Source organism: Ambystoma mexicanum, chromosome 6p (genome assembly GCF_040938575.1).
Source record: "Ambystoma mexicanum isolate Mex_15411 chromosome 6p, UKY_AmexF1_1, whole genome shotgun sequence".
Lineage (NCBI taxonomy): Eukaryota > Metazoa > Chordata > Amphibia > Caudata > Ambystomatidae > Ambystoma > Ambystoma mexicanum.
Window position 1 is genome coordinate 1,292,202,526 of NC_090935.1, and position 12,106 is coordinate 1,292,214,631.

Below are 12,106 nucleotides of genomic sequence, written 5' to 3' on the forward strand. Positions count from 1 at the left end.
AACCTATGTTGGTACTCATTTGTCAACCTCAGAAGCATGAAAGGCTGCATTGGCCTTGCTGGGATTTGAACCTGCAACCTGCAGATCCCACACACATCGCAGAAGCAAGCACTCAACCCACTGAGCTATCTTACCAGCTATAGGTATCTTAGCAGCTATAGTAAAAAGAGCAATTGCATGTCTGAATGTTCTCAAAGTCTGAAAGCAAATTACACTCTGTAGTGGATACCATCAAAATGGAAACTGAGATTTAACAGCAAGGACGTTTATCTGCAGGCCTGGTGTAAAGTTGGCCACATGTGAAGCCTGCATGGAGGAACAATTCAGAGGTTGGCAAAATACATTTCATTGGCAGAGGACATAACTGTGTATTAACGTATTTAGAGTTGCGCAGGGAAAGCAGCGCACTTACACGCCATCCCGTACTCTGGGCACTCGTTATCTCATACATGCAAACAGACATCCTGAACAGCATGCCATGGAGATAGGAAAGATAGACACATTACAACAAATCGTTAATTGGGGCACAATGAAATCAAGGGCCAATTTATGTGCTATGTTCAAACATTTCTACACTGTACACAAGCTTTTAGGCACAAGGATTTTGTGAAGTGACCGAGGACACCACAATGGCATGTCTTGTGATGATCGTAACAGAGAGAACGGCAGAAGAGAACTTGCTATAACTGCAACTTGCGAAAAGAAAAATACATAGTCTGAAATGGATGCTTATTCTTTTCTAAATGCTTTGTGGACGTTTTTGTTTGCATTGTGAATTTGAGATGTTTAAGAACAGACAAATCATTGACTCACCCCCTGAAGTGCGCCTGAAATAAACCTTTAATGAGTCTAGAAATTATTGTATCGAATTCCAGAAAGACAAATTATTTGTTATTCATATCCTTTCTTATTTAGGGTCACTGCTCTGGGTGTTACACTTGTGGCACTCCCTGTTTTTTTAATGGTACTGGCTAGAGCCCAGGAGATTCATTTTTGTAATAAAAAAAGAACATGTTTTTTTAGGGGTAGCAAGGGAGGCCACAAGGGTAGCAAGGACGAGCTCTGCTCTGAAATTTACTTTATGGAAATCACTGTGGAAGGACAACCTACATGTACATTAGTAATCCTCCTTGAGAGGGCATTAAATGATCCCAGTTATTAGGTTATGGATCGCTTATCGTAGATGTGAAGGGTAGGGGGAGAATTGTACGCCCATGTGTGAAGTGTCCTCTAGGCTAGTGGAGAAAATAAGGTTTGTACTGAAGGCAGATCAACAGTCGCTTAACTCCTCTTAAAGTGACTATCGAATCACTTGAACCATACTGTCTGATTTACCATAAATCATTTGGCAAGCTGTTCATTTGCTTATGTTTAAATGGTTGGGAGTATTTGGGGTGGTGCACATGAGATCGATGCCTTTGTAGAGTTCCTACAGTGAGTGTGGTGCAGGAAAGCTCTCACGGTATAGATGTGTATTCATTTACTGAGTGTATAGTTTGATTCCCTCAGTTATAGTTGCCAGGTTTTGTGTGGGCTTGTTTGTGCCATTTCCACAAGTCAAGTGTACTTTTGAGAAAAGTTTACATGGTATGTGTGGCAATTCAGGTAAGCAATTCATCATGAGACAATTAAAGCATTTCATATGTTTAATACTGTTAATTACGTAAAGCAGCAATTGTTTTTACAATGCAATGATCTACTACTGGGACTGAAAATACATATAACACATTTAAAATGCATGTTTCAGTAGTTTGTGCATTTCCTACTTCTAAATAGAATCCTGCTCAATAGTCTTTGATTTTGTTCATTTGTCATTTGTCACTTTCATTTGTTCATTTGTCATTTGTTCATTGTTGTTGTGAACATTCCCGACAAATGCCACTGTCTATAATTTAGCTGAAGGATGATTTACCCAAACCCCTAATTGTACATTTGAGTCACAAATATTGATCCAAACACTACCCCAACAGTTATCTAACCTGTGTTAGGGAGAATTCTCCAAAATGGCTAATTTCCCTTACCTACTCAGCAGCTTTGCTGGATTTCTAGGGTTTATTTTTTTTTCACCTGGTAAGAGTGTGAGCCTTTCTCCCACACTTACATGTGTTTTGCTGTGTGTGTTTTTACCAATTATGTGATCTTGGGCTCGGGAGTCTCACCTACTCCATGGGCATAATGTTTTGTGTGTTACAAAGCACCTTCAGTGCAGTGACAAAGGGTTGTCTTCTAGACTTCCCACTGACTCCATTTTTCTGGAACTGACTACTGTCTCCCAGACACATGAAAAGTTGCCATTAATTGTATGTAGTCTCTTTAAAACACAGACCCAGTACACGCCATCTTACATGGAGTATTGTAAAGGATTAATTCTTATCCCTTTTTTTCTGTTTCTCTTGGAGCACTGTTTCGCTCCTTTTTCATCAAGACTTGGCTGGTGGCAGTGGTCCTAAGCCTTTTTTTTCCCTGATTCTATCACTGTAGTTCCTCTTGCTCAATTGCCCTGAGTGCTTAACTGTTGGCGTGGTTCAATTTCTGCCTAACTTTGTCTTTCCCTCCCTTTTAAAATTCTGCAGTGCCATTTTGCTCCCACTTCATTTTGTGAGCTTAACTTGTCTGGAATTTATTGGGTGTGGTGTGATGTATTAAAAGTGTGATTTTTAAACTGCTTTACTTTAGTGAGATGTTATACAACTGATGTGTAAATAAATGTATATTATTTTACTCAGAAACCTTGAGTCAGTGGTTGTTTGAATCATAGTAATTGCTGTCCTTTGTGTAACTATTTTATACTACTCACTTGCTCTTGAGATAAATCTGGCTGCTAAGCCATCACTACCACTTTACTGTGTAGTATAGGCTTGTACCAAAGGTGAATTTGTACTGTCACTTGTAGTCCTAATTGTCTGTGGTGTTCCCAAAGGGTACTGCATATAATTCTGCCTAACAATCTGTCATCGGAAATAACACAGAAATCACCCCCATGTCGGGTGGGTGTTCCAGAGCCAGTATGGGCCAGGCAGCCAGAGCCTAGGCAGGTCTAATTGAAGCAAGGGCATCTGCAAGGCTCAGGGCCATTACCAGCCCTGTTGCAACCTCGAGAAGGGGGTGAAAGCTATTTGCAACCCGGGGCTCTGTCCAGGGTGCAAATAGTTACTTTTTCATGAGAGACATGCCCTATGAGGATTGCACAAGACCAATCTCCTGTGAAGAAAAAAAAACAATATGACCAGCGCCATAATTAACAGAAAAGGGGCTGGATCCCTTTTCTATTTGCATGCCAGGGGCTGAGGACGTTGATGGAGTGCAGTGACTGGAGATGAACACTTTGGTCCAGCAGGTAAGTGGGAAGGGAGTGACGTGGGGGAAGGTGTGCAGGATGTCTTGGGGGCAGAGGCTGTTGGGTGTGGAGTGTGGGCAGTAGTGGCCTGGGGTGACCTGGGGGCCATCAAGGAAATCAAGATGGCAGGACCCGTGGAAGAGGCTCTGCTGGCTGGACAATGCAAGTAGGATACTGGCTGTTCAAGCCCACTTTTACAGCCTATCGATTGGCTAAGAGCCGTTCTCCGGGTGTGAACTATGATGCAACCTCCTGGAATACAGAGCAATGGGGTCCCAAATCGAGTGCCATTCAATCCAGAGTTGGAATCTCTCCACAGAATTGCTCAGGAACTGCAACCCATTCTGCAACAAGTGCAACAACATTGCAAGGCTTTCCTTGGAATATCCCGTCATGCTTTCAGACAACCACTCACTACCTGCTCCTCCAACTAATGCCCTTCTTAGGGACCTCACATTTCATCATCTGAACCCACGTATCAGGCCTGTAGATCTATTGACTCTTTTCATCCCCTAGTCAGTGACATTTTGCATGTACTCTTCAAGGGGCCTTACAGCAAATGACTCCTCTTCGTGCATGTGGAATGTCACAGCATTTTCACTAGACACCTCTATGGTGTGCCGTTCCCGCCCTATGACATATCAGTCTTCTTTAGCGGTGCCATACCTTCTGGAAAGTTCATATACTTTGGATCTGCTGCCTCTACTGCTATTCATTCCACAAATGCCCCGGCTTCCACTGTCTGTGCTGAGCCCATCAACATAGACTAAGTCGTTTTTGGCACCTGATGTTGCCATGGAGGTCATCCCAAAACACATACCCACAAAGCCATATCAGGCTCAATAACCAGCTCCATTGATTATGTCATGTCATCCTCTTCAGATAAGAATTGCACAATGTCTTCATCCTCTCCCACTTGTTCCAGTCTTCCCAGAACAAACATATTTTCTCCTTGCCCTGTGGTCGAGACATTTTTGCAAGTATTCATATAACATAAAAATGCACTCAAGTGCAACAGCTATGACAAGGGAAAAGGGGTGACACAATTGAGAGTTGACCGAGGAGGGATTAACTATTTTGGTTTGGGGGGGGTGGCAAAGGAGAAGGTAAATAAAATAATGCTATAAATTGACATAAACATTTCATGCAAACACATACAACAAAGCAGTGCCATAAAAACATTCCTAACACAGACAACTCCTGTACAATTCTCACAAATCACCTACAAACTCCTCCAAGCAATTTTAAGCTCATTCCAACCCATTAAAACATAATCTGACAGCCTGCAGAAACCACAGAGAAAATAGAATACGCGAGCTGGGTCATTTAAAAGAATTGGATATCCGTTTGTAGATTCAAGTCTTCTTATTTTCTTCTCATTCCTGTAATGGGATGATTGCAGCCATTGAAACACCATCACAGTCAAACTCTGGCTCGACATTCGAGCATGGGATCAAGCACTTGGTAAATCTGGGTGGGTCCTTTGAGAATGCTCACACTCCCTCAAAACACTACCTGGTGCGCTGAGCCTTTTTGTAGGGAGTTCAAATAGCTGAGTCTTCAACCTCTTTTTAAATACATCAGTTGGCTCAATGCCTCTTAGATCCAATGGCAGGTCATTCCAAACCCTAGGGGCAATGGCATAGAAGGTGCTCCTCAAGGTCTTCTCAGTCTTACATCTTGGGTTCACCAAGAGTTCCTATGTGTTAGACCTAAGTGCTCTTCCATGATTTTTGTTTAAAATAAGAGTTTGCAAATATTCAGGCATCCTACCCTGTCTACATTTCTGTGTAATGACAAAAACTCGGAACAGAATTCTTCATTCCACCGGAAGCCAGTTCAGTGTACACCTTTCTGTAGAGACATGATCTCTACAAGAAAGACCATTATCACCCTAACAGCTCAATTTTGAACAACCTGCAATTTCTTACAAGTAGTTTTGTTGATACCAATCAGAAGGCTTGAGCAATTAACAATCTTGGTGCCCTCTATTGCACTTGATATAGTCGCTGCATTATTCTGGGAGATAAAGGGTCTGAGGTGGGACAAGAGCTTGATGTAATAGGCACAAGATGCAACAATAGTCCCCAAATGAGACTTCCTGCTGAGGTGTTGGTCCAGTGTTACTCCCAGGGTTTTGACTTTATTGAACTGGCACATTTTTAACAGATCCTATATGGAAGCATTCATATGCTACACCCAATGTCTGTATCATGTTAGTTGACCCAACCACCAACAGCTCTGTTTATTCTTTAATCAGGGCTAATTTATTTTGTACCAACCAAGTCTCTATCAATAAGTTCATTTTATTAATCAGAGCTTCATCTAGATCATGATTGCCCAAGAGGGTTAATGATACACTGCGTATCACCCACGTCATTCGTAAAGATCACCCTCTCGTGTGCTAGCATGGCAGAAAAAGGCACTGTAAAAAGGTTGTACAAGCAGCGTGAAGTACATGAGCCCTGAGGTACCCCAAAATTGACAGTTATGGGAGCAGCTTCTGCCTCCTGGGCAAATACACAACTTTCCCGATTATTGAGAAAGGCTGAGAACCACTTGGTTGCTCTAGAGGAGTAGTTAGCAACCTCCCCGAACCTAGTGGCCAGAATGTGAGGGTCCAACAGGTCAAAGGCTGCTGCCAAGTCCAATAGCAGATTCTTCTTAATATTACTAGGACACACAAGGACGATCATGCTTGTGTCCGTATGAATCACTAACACGTTGCTGTGCAGAAGAGTGTCAACGTTTGCAAAAACTGTTTCCAAAAGTAACAAGCCCTATTTTTTGCAAGGCTGTTGTTAGCATCCAATCAGAAAAGGACAAGACGTCTCATTTTGTCTCTCTGAATTTTCTCGGTGACCTTTGTTATCCTTCTTAAATCATTGATAAAAAAACCTAATCAATGTTGATTATGTGCAAACTTATTCAGCCATTATAGGGTGGGTTTGTCAAAACAAAACAATCCTTACATTTTAAGTAGTTCATGCAAATAGATCAAAAATACTATAAAGCAAGGAACATGTGGTTTGAAATTGGTATATGTCGTGTCACGCAGAAGCAGAGGCAGGAAGTTGCTAAAGCATTTCAGTGACTCAGCTTTAACTGAGCACCAGGTTAAAAAGTAGTAGAATTGGTTTGAGGGAGAGGTAGAGCATTTAAGTAGACTTTGATTGAGGGAGCTGTAGAATATAAAAATAGTATTTAGTTGAGCAAAAGATAGAATATTAAGAAATGATACACCATATTTTTGTGACTACTGCTATTACACCTCAGTGACCACCTTGCATGACGTAAACACACGTGGCATTCTCACAGTGAGAAGAACATTTCAAGAGTGTTCAGAAACAGACAGAGGAGTGCATTCAGTGTCTATAATGAGTGTACTACCTTGTTGTGGCAAATCAAAATACTTCTTTCTTGAATAGAATAAGTGTAAAAACTCTTTGGAGATAGTTACAAATTACATTTAGCAGCAGTAAAACAGCCTGCCATATTTTTGTGCCAAGAGGGCAAATTTGCTGCTTGTGGAGTACAACTATAAAAAATTCGATTTGATTTTTGGGAACAGTGTGCATTCAGTGACTGTGAGTCAGTGTGCTATCTTTTTGTGGTGAGAGAAAATATTTGCTGCTTGCTTCGATAAACATCTCTTTGGATGCATAAGCATGAATAGCATGTCTGTAAATACATGTGTCAACTTTCCGCGCAATGAAAAAAACAGTTGCTGCTTACACATATAGTCTTGAAATATGGATTGCAATACCATGCATTCAGTGGATGTAGGTCAGTGTAACAGGTTCTTGTGGTAGGTGAAATACCTTGGGGGGTCATTCCGTGTATGGCGGTACATACCGTGGCCCTCATTCCGAGTCGGGCGGTAGGGGATACTGGGCACCGGTAAGGAAACCGGTGCCAGTAATCTCCTACTGCCCGATTCTGAGGTCCCCTAACGGGAACGGATCAAGGTTTTCACTGATCTTCTTCTACCCCACCAACTACATCGACTTATAAAAAGTGTGAGGTTTATGATGATGAGGATGAAAATGTTTACGGTGCTATTGATGATGATAATTATGACAACCGAGATACAAGTCACTCATCTGTGTCCAAGCCACAACACATGATTTTGGAAATCAGAGATAGAGAGCAGGAGGATGGGGATAATGCCACAGTTGCAGACACATGAGAGAAGAAGAAAACAACTGTTGCACCCTTAAACTGGGTTTTTCAAACCCAGCCTGTAAGACCAGAAAGTGCTAAATGGTAATCATGTGGCAGCCATGCCACCTACTCTTCAGCCCCCACCACCATCATGGTCAGATGAGCTTAGGTGGAACCATGTTCTTGGTTAGAATAAACAATTCCAAGGTTGGAAGGTACCTCATACTAAAAGACAAGGAACAAATGAATCATGACACATACACTCTGCACAACAAATGTGTGCTAGGCAAAGGCTATGCCTGGATTTTATCACACAGCTGTGCTAACATATGATACACTACCATGCAGAGAACTGGGATGAAGACAGAAGGCCTCAGAATATCACCCCCCCCCCCAGTCCATACTATTACCTCAGCAAATGCTACTGCTATTGTGCCATAGCTGTCAAGACTTACTCCATTGGTAGGGACTGGATGTAATACTCTAGATGACGTGTACATTCTACTACTGTTGAATACTCCTATTTTACCACCACAGTATGGCACACAGCGACACGTTTTAACTGGGCAATCTGCCCTGCCCCAGGCATCATGTGTGTTATCCCAGTGAAATTAGAATTGCAAACATAAGCATTTTGGCGCTCTGCAGTCCCCGCTACTTTATAGCACAGTGGCAGTAAACGGGTGACACAGGTTTAAACTGTAATCATTTGTAATGATACTTTTTTAAAAAAACTTTCTTTATTGGCAAGAAATAGCAGCAGGCATACAACACAGTACAGAAGCAGTTGGTGTTACTCAATAGGATTAAACAGCACGTTTGGGGGTTTTACCTAGGGAGGTGGTTTAGCAACTCATTAATCTTTCTCAGTCGAGATCACAGTTCGGTCTATGCATCACATAGTGGAGAGGAGAGCAGTTCTACATCATCCTTACTGTTCTGGTAGCTGCAAAAGTCCATCCATACATTTTTCGGGCGAGAGTTCGAGGGGAGGGAATTGATGTAGTCTTCCTCACACATTTGAGTCCACGTAAGGGCCTTTAACCACAGGGGGAAAGGGACGGCGCTTCCAGTGCTGAAGTATACATTTTTTGGCCACCATGGCTGCAACATTCAGGAACTTCTTTGCTGCAGCCTCCTCCCACACCCCGAATAGTATAGCAAGTGGATCAGGACCGATATGAATCCCCACTATCTCTGAAAGGGCTTCAATCACTGCTTCCCAGATGGGGGCCAGCGCTCTGCAGGACCAAAACATGTGGGTGTGGTCGGCCTCAACATTTCCACATCTCGGGCATGTGTGGGACTGGGACCGTGCAAATTTCCCCCACCCTGTCAGGTGTGTAATAGAGGCGGTTGAGGAGCTTATATTGCATGCATCTGAATCTGGAATTAAGGGAGACCATGCATGTGTGTGAAAAACATTTTCCCCCACATGGCGTCCGAGATTTCCAATCCCAGTTCGCTGCCCCATATGTCACGCTGTTTCTGAGGTGCAGCTGTCAACTTTGCAACCAACATTTTGTACAGGGAGAATGTCATACCCCTACCCTAGGCCGAGTTGGATATGTAGCAGATATCAGGTGATTTGGGAGGTTCATCGGGTAAGAGGGCCCAAACTGCCGCTCTAAGTCTGAAATATTGTAAGAGCTCCAGTGCCGAACCAGAGTGGCCAGGGCGCCATGTCTGCAGGGTGATGAACTTCCCATCAGGCTATAAGTCGGACAGTGCTAGGTTGACCCAGTGTCACATGAGGAGTTTGTCATGTGTGGGGCTAAGGCCCAGAAAGTGCCAGATGGGTAGCCACTTATGGTATGGATGGTGTTCAGGGTGGGATTGCAGTAGTCGCCTACATGCCATGATCGTGGTGGCGACGGGGTCTGCCGGGGCATTGGTGTGGTATGTACGATAGAGGATAATGGACATGATATTTACCTCCTCACTTGCAAGTTTCTCCAGTTTCACGTGGGGGGAAGGATCGGGGTGTTTATACCAGTGTGTGGCATGCTGGGTCTGTGCGGCAGTCCAATACCGGGTGAGGTCAGGAGCCTTGAAGCCCCCTCTCTCGTAAGCAAGGGTCATGTGAAGCCACTTCTTGCGGACCGCTCCAGAGTGCCATAGGAATTGGGCACATACGGAATGCAACTTCGTGAAGTACTGTTTCCCCAGCCAAATCTGAACATTTGCAAAAATATAGAGAAGCTTGGGGACTACTATCATTTTAATTAGGGACAGCCTGCCTGATAGGGAGAGCGCGAGATTACGCCACCTTGCCATCTTGCTCTCCACTATTTGCGCAGTAGAAGTATAATTGTCAGCTAGTAGCGAGGATCAGAATAGGGATACCTGAACCCCAAGGTATCTGATGCCTTCCGGGGACCATTGAAGAGGGATTTCACATGTCGGTTGGCGGGTTGCAGTAGTGAGAGAGAATATCTCGGATTTAGAGTCATTTATGGTAAATCCCAAGAATGTGCCAATCTTTGTTATATCGCGGATGATTGGGATGTTAAGGAGTTGACCAGAACTTTAGCCACAGGGTTTGTATATAGTAGTTTAACATAGGAAATCATATATGGGCCGATTCCCATTTTCTGCAAGACAGCCCACATATGTTGCCAGGACACCATGTCAAATGCCTTTTGGGCATCTAGGGTGAGCGTAACCGCATTAGCGTCAGAGTCGATTCTGGATATGACATTGAAGAGCCGACAGATATTAAGGGCTGGTGAGTGCCCGGGGACAAAACCGCTTTGGTCTGGGTTGACTAGGTGTTGCATTATGGGGAGGAATCTGTTCACTATTACCTTGGCGAATATTTTGGTATCTGTATTTATTAGCGATAGAGGCCTGTAGGATCCACAGTCATCCAGGGGCTTACCCAGCTTGGGGAGCACCGTAATTAGGGCTTCTCGCAGGGATTGCGGGAGAGAAGCCAGACAAAGTGATTCAGACCAGAATTCATGTAATCTTGGGGCCAGGAGAGCGACGTGTCCCTTCTAAAATTCTGAGGTGAGCCCATCCGGGCCATGAGCCTTACTCTTTGGGAGGCTGGAAATAGCCTCAGTAATCTCCTCGAGGGAGATAGGGGCATACAGTTGTTCTCTAGTGGCTCGGGAGATAAGGGTCATGGGAATGTGGTCAAGGAGGAGGTCTATGTCATGAGCACTATGCTCCCGCTGAGGGGCATAGAGGGCCGCATAGAATTCCGCAAAGGTTTCCAGGATGTATTGGTTCAACCAATGTCGGACACCTTTTGCATCCTTGATGTTGTCAATGCGGGTTCTTCCCCACTCCGCACGGGCCAACCTGGCCAGGGTTCACCCCGGTCTGTCCCCCTCTCTGTACTTAAACGCAGCACGGGGTTGGTCATAGTATTGGACTTCTCTAAGGTTGTGGGATTCAAAGGGTTACAGCTCCCACCTTATCTGTGCTAGATTGGATGGGGTAGGTGCGGAGATATACACCTGCTCGAGTTCTTTGAGTTTGGTTTCAGAGCGTTGTAGGGTATTTTTTATATCCTTGAGTACCCTGGATTCCCTGCCGATACACATACCCCTGATAAATACTTTGAATGCCTCCCAACAGGTCCCATTACGTGTGTCGTGACGTTTGTTGCAGTCAAAAAAGGTGTTAATGTTGGAAAGAATCTCAGCCTTGAAGATTATATCCTGCAGTGCCTCTGATTTGAAGCGCCAGGCGGAGTGGGTCGGTAGGCCATGGCGCAGTCTGATATGCACTGTCACTGGGGAATGGTCCGAGAGTGTGCGTGCCAGTATCTGTACATCTATAGTCCCTCCCATGAGCTCAGTCGAAATGAGGAATAAGTCTATCCTAGAAGAACTATCGTGCACAGGTGAGTAGAAAGTATAGTCTCTCGTGTGTGGGTAGAGTGCTCTCCCCACATCACACAGACCCAGCGTGTGCACGTGCGCGTGCAAGCGAGTGGCAGCCCAGGACACAGACCGGCGAGCAACGCCGGATCTAACTAGGACGTTGTCTAGGATCAAGTTCATGTCCCCCACCCATGAAATTGAGATGCCAATGTATTTCATGAGCAGGGCAGATACTTCGTCAAAGAATTCGGATCTATCAATGTTCAGGGCATATGTATGCATCAGTAGACACTCTGTGTTGGCTAAGAGACAGTGCAGGATCACATATCTGCCTCCCGAGTCTATGTAGCAAGGGTGCAGTGAGAATTCGACTGACTTGTGAACTAGGGTTAGCACTCCTCTAGATTGGGTGGAAAATGTTGTGTTGTACCTGTTGGAGCCCCAGGAAGGCGCCAGGCATGTTGCAAGGTGTCCCAGAACAATTGTTTTTTGGAGGAGGAGTATTTTGACACCATGTTTCTGGGAATATGCGGTTATCCTGCGGGCTTTAGTAAAGTTGCTTAACCCTCGGACGTTCCATGTCATTAATTTAACCGTCATGGCATAGCATTATGGAACATCCCAATAATGGAATCCGTCGCCTTTTGGTGCTCCCCGCACCACCACCACGCTGCTGCACCACATCGCAGCCAGAGCCGCCATTCTCCTACCATTTTCAATGTTACAACCCCCAACTTTGCAAGAAAAATTGGATGAACTCATCCAACTA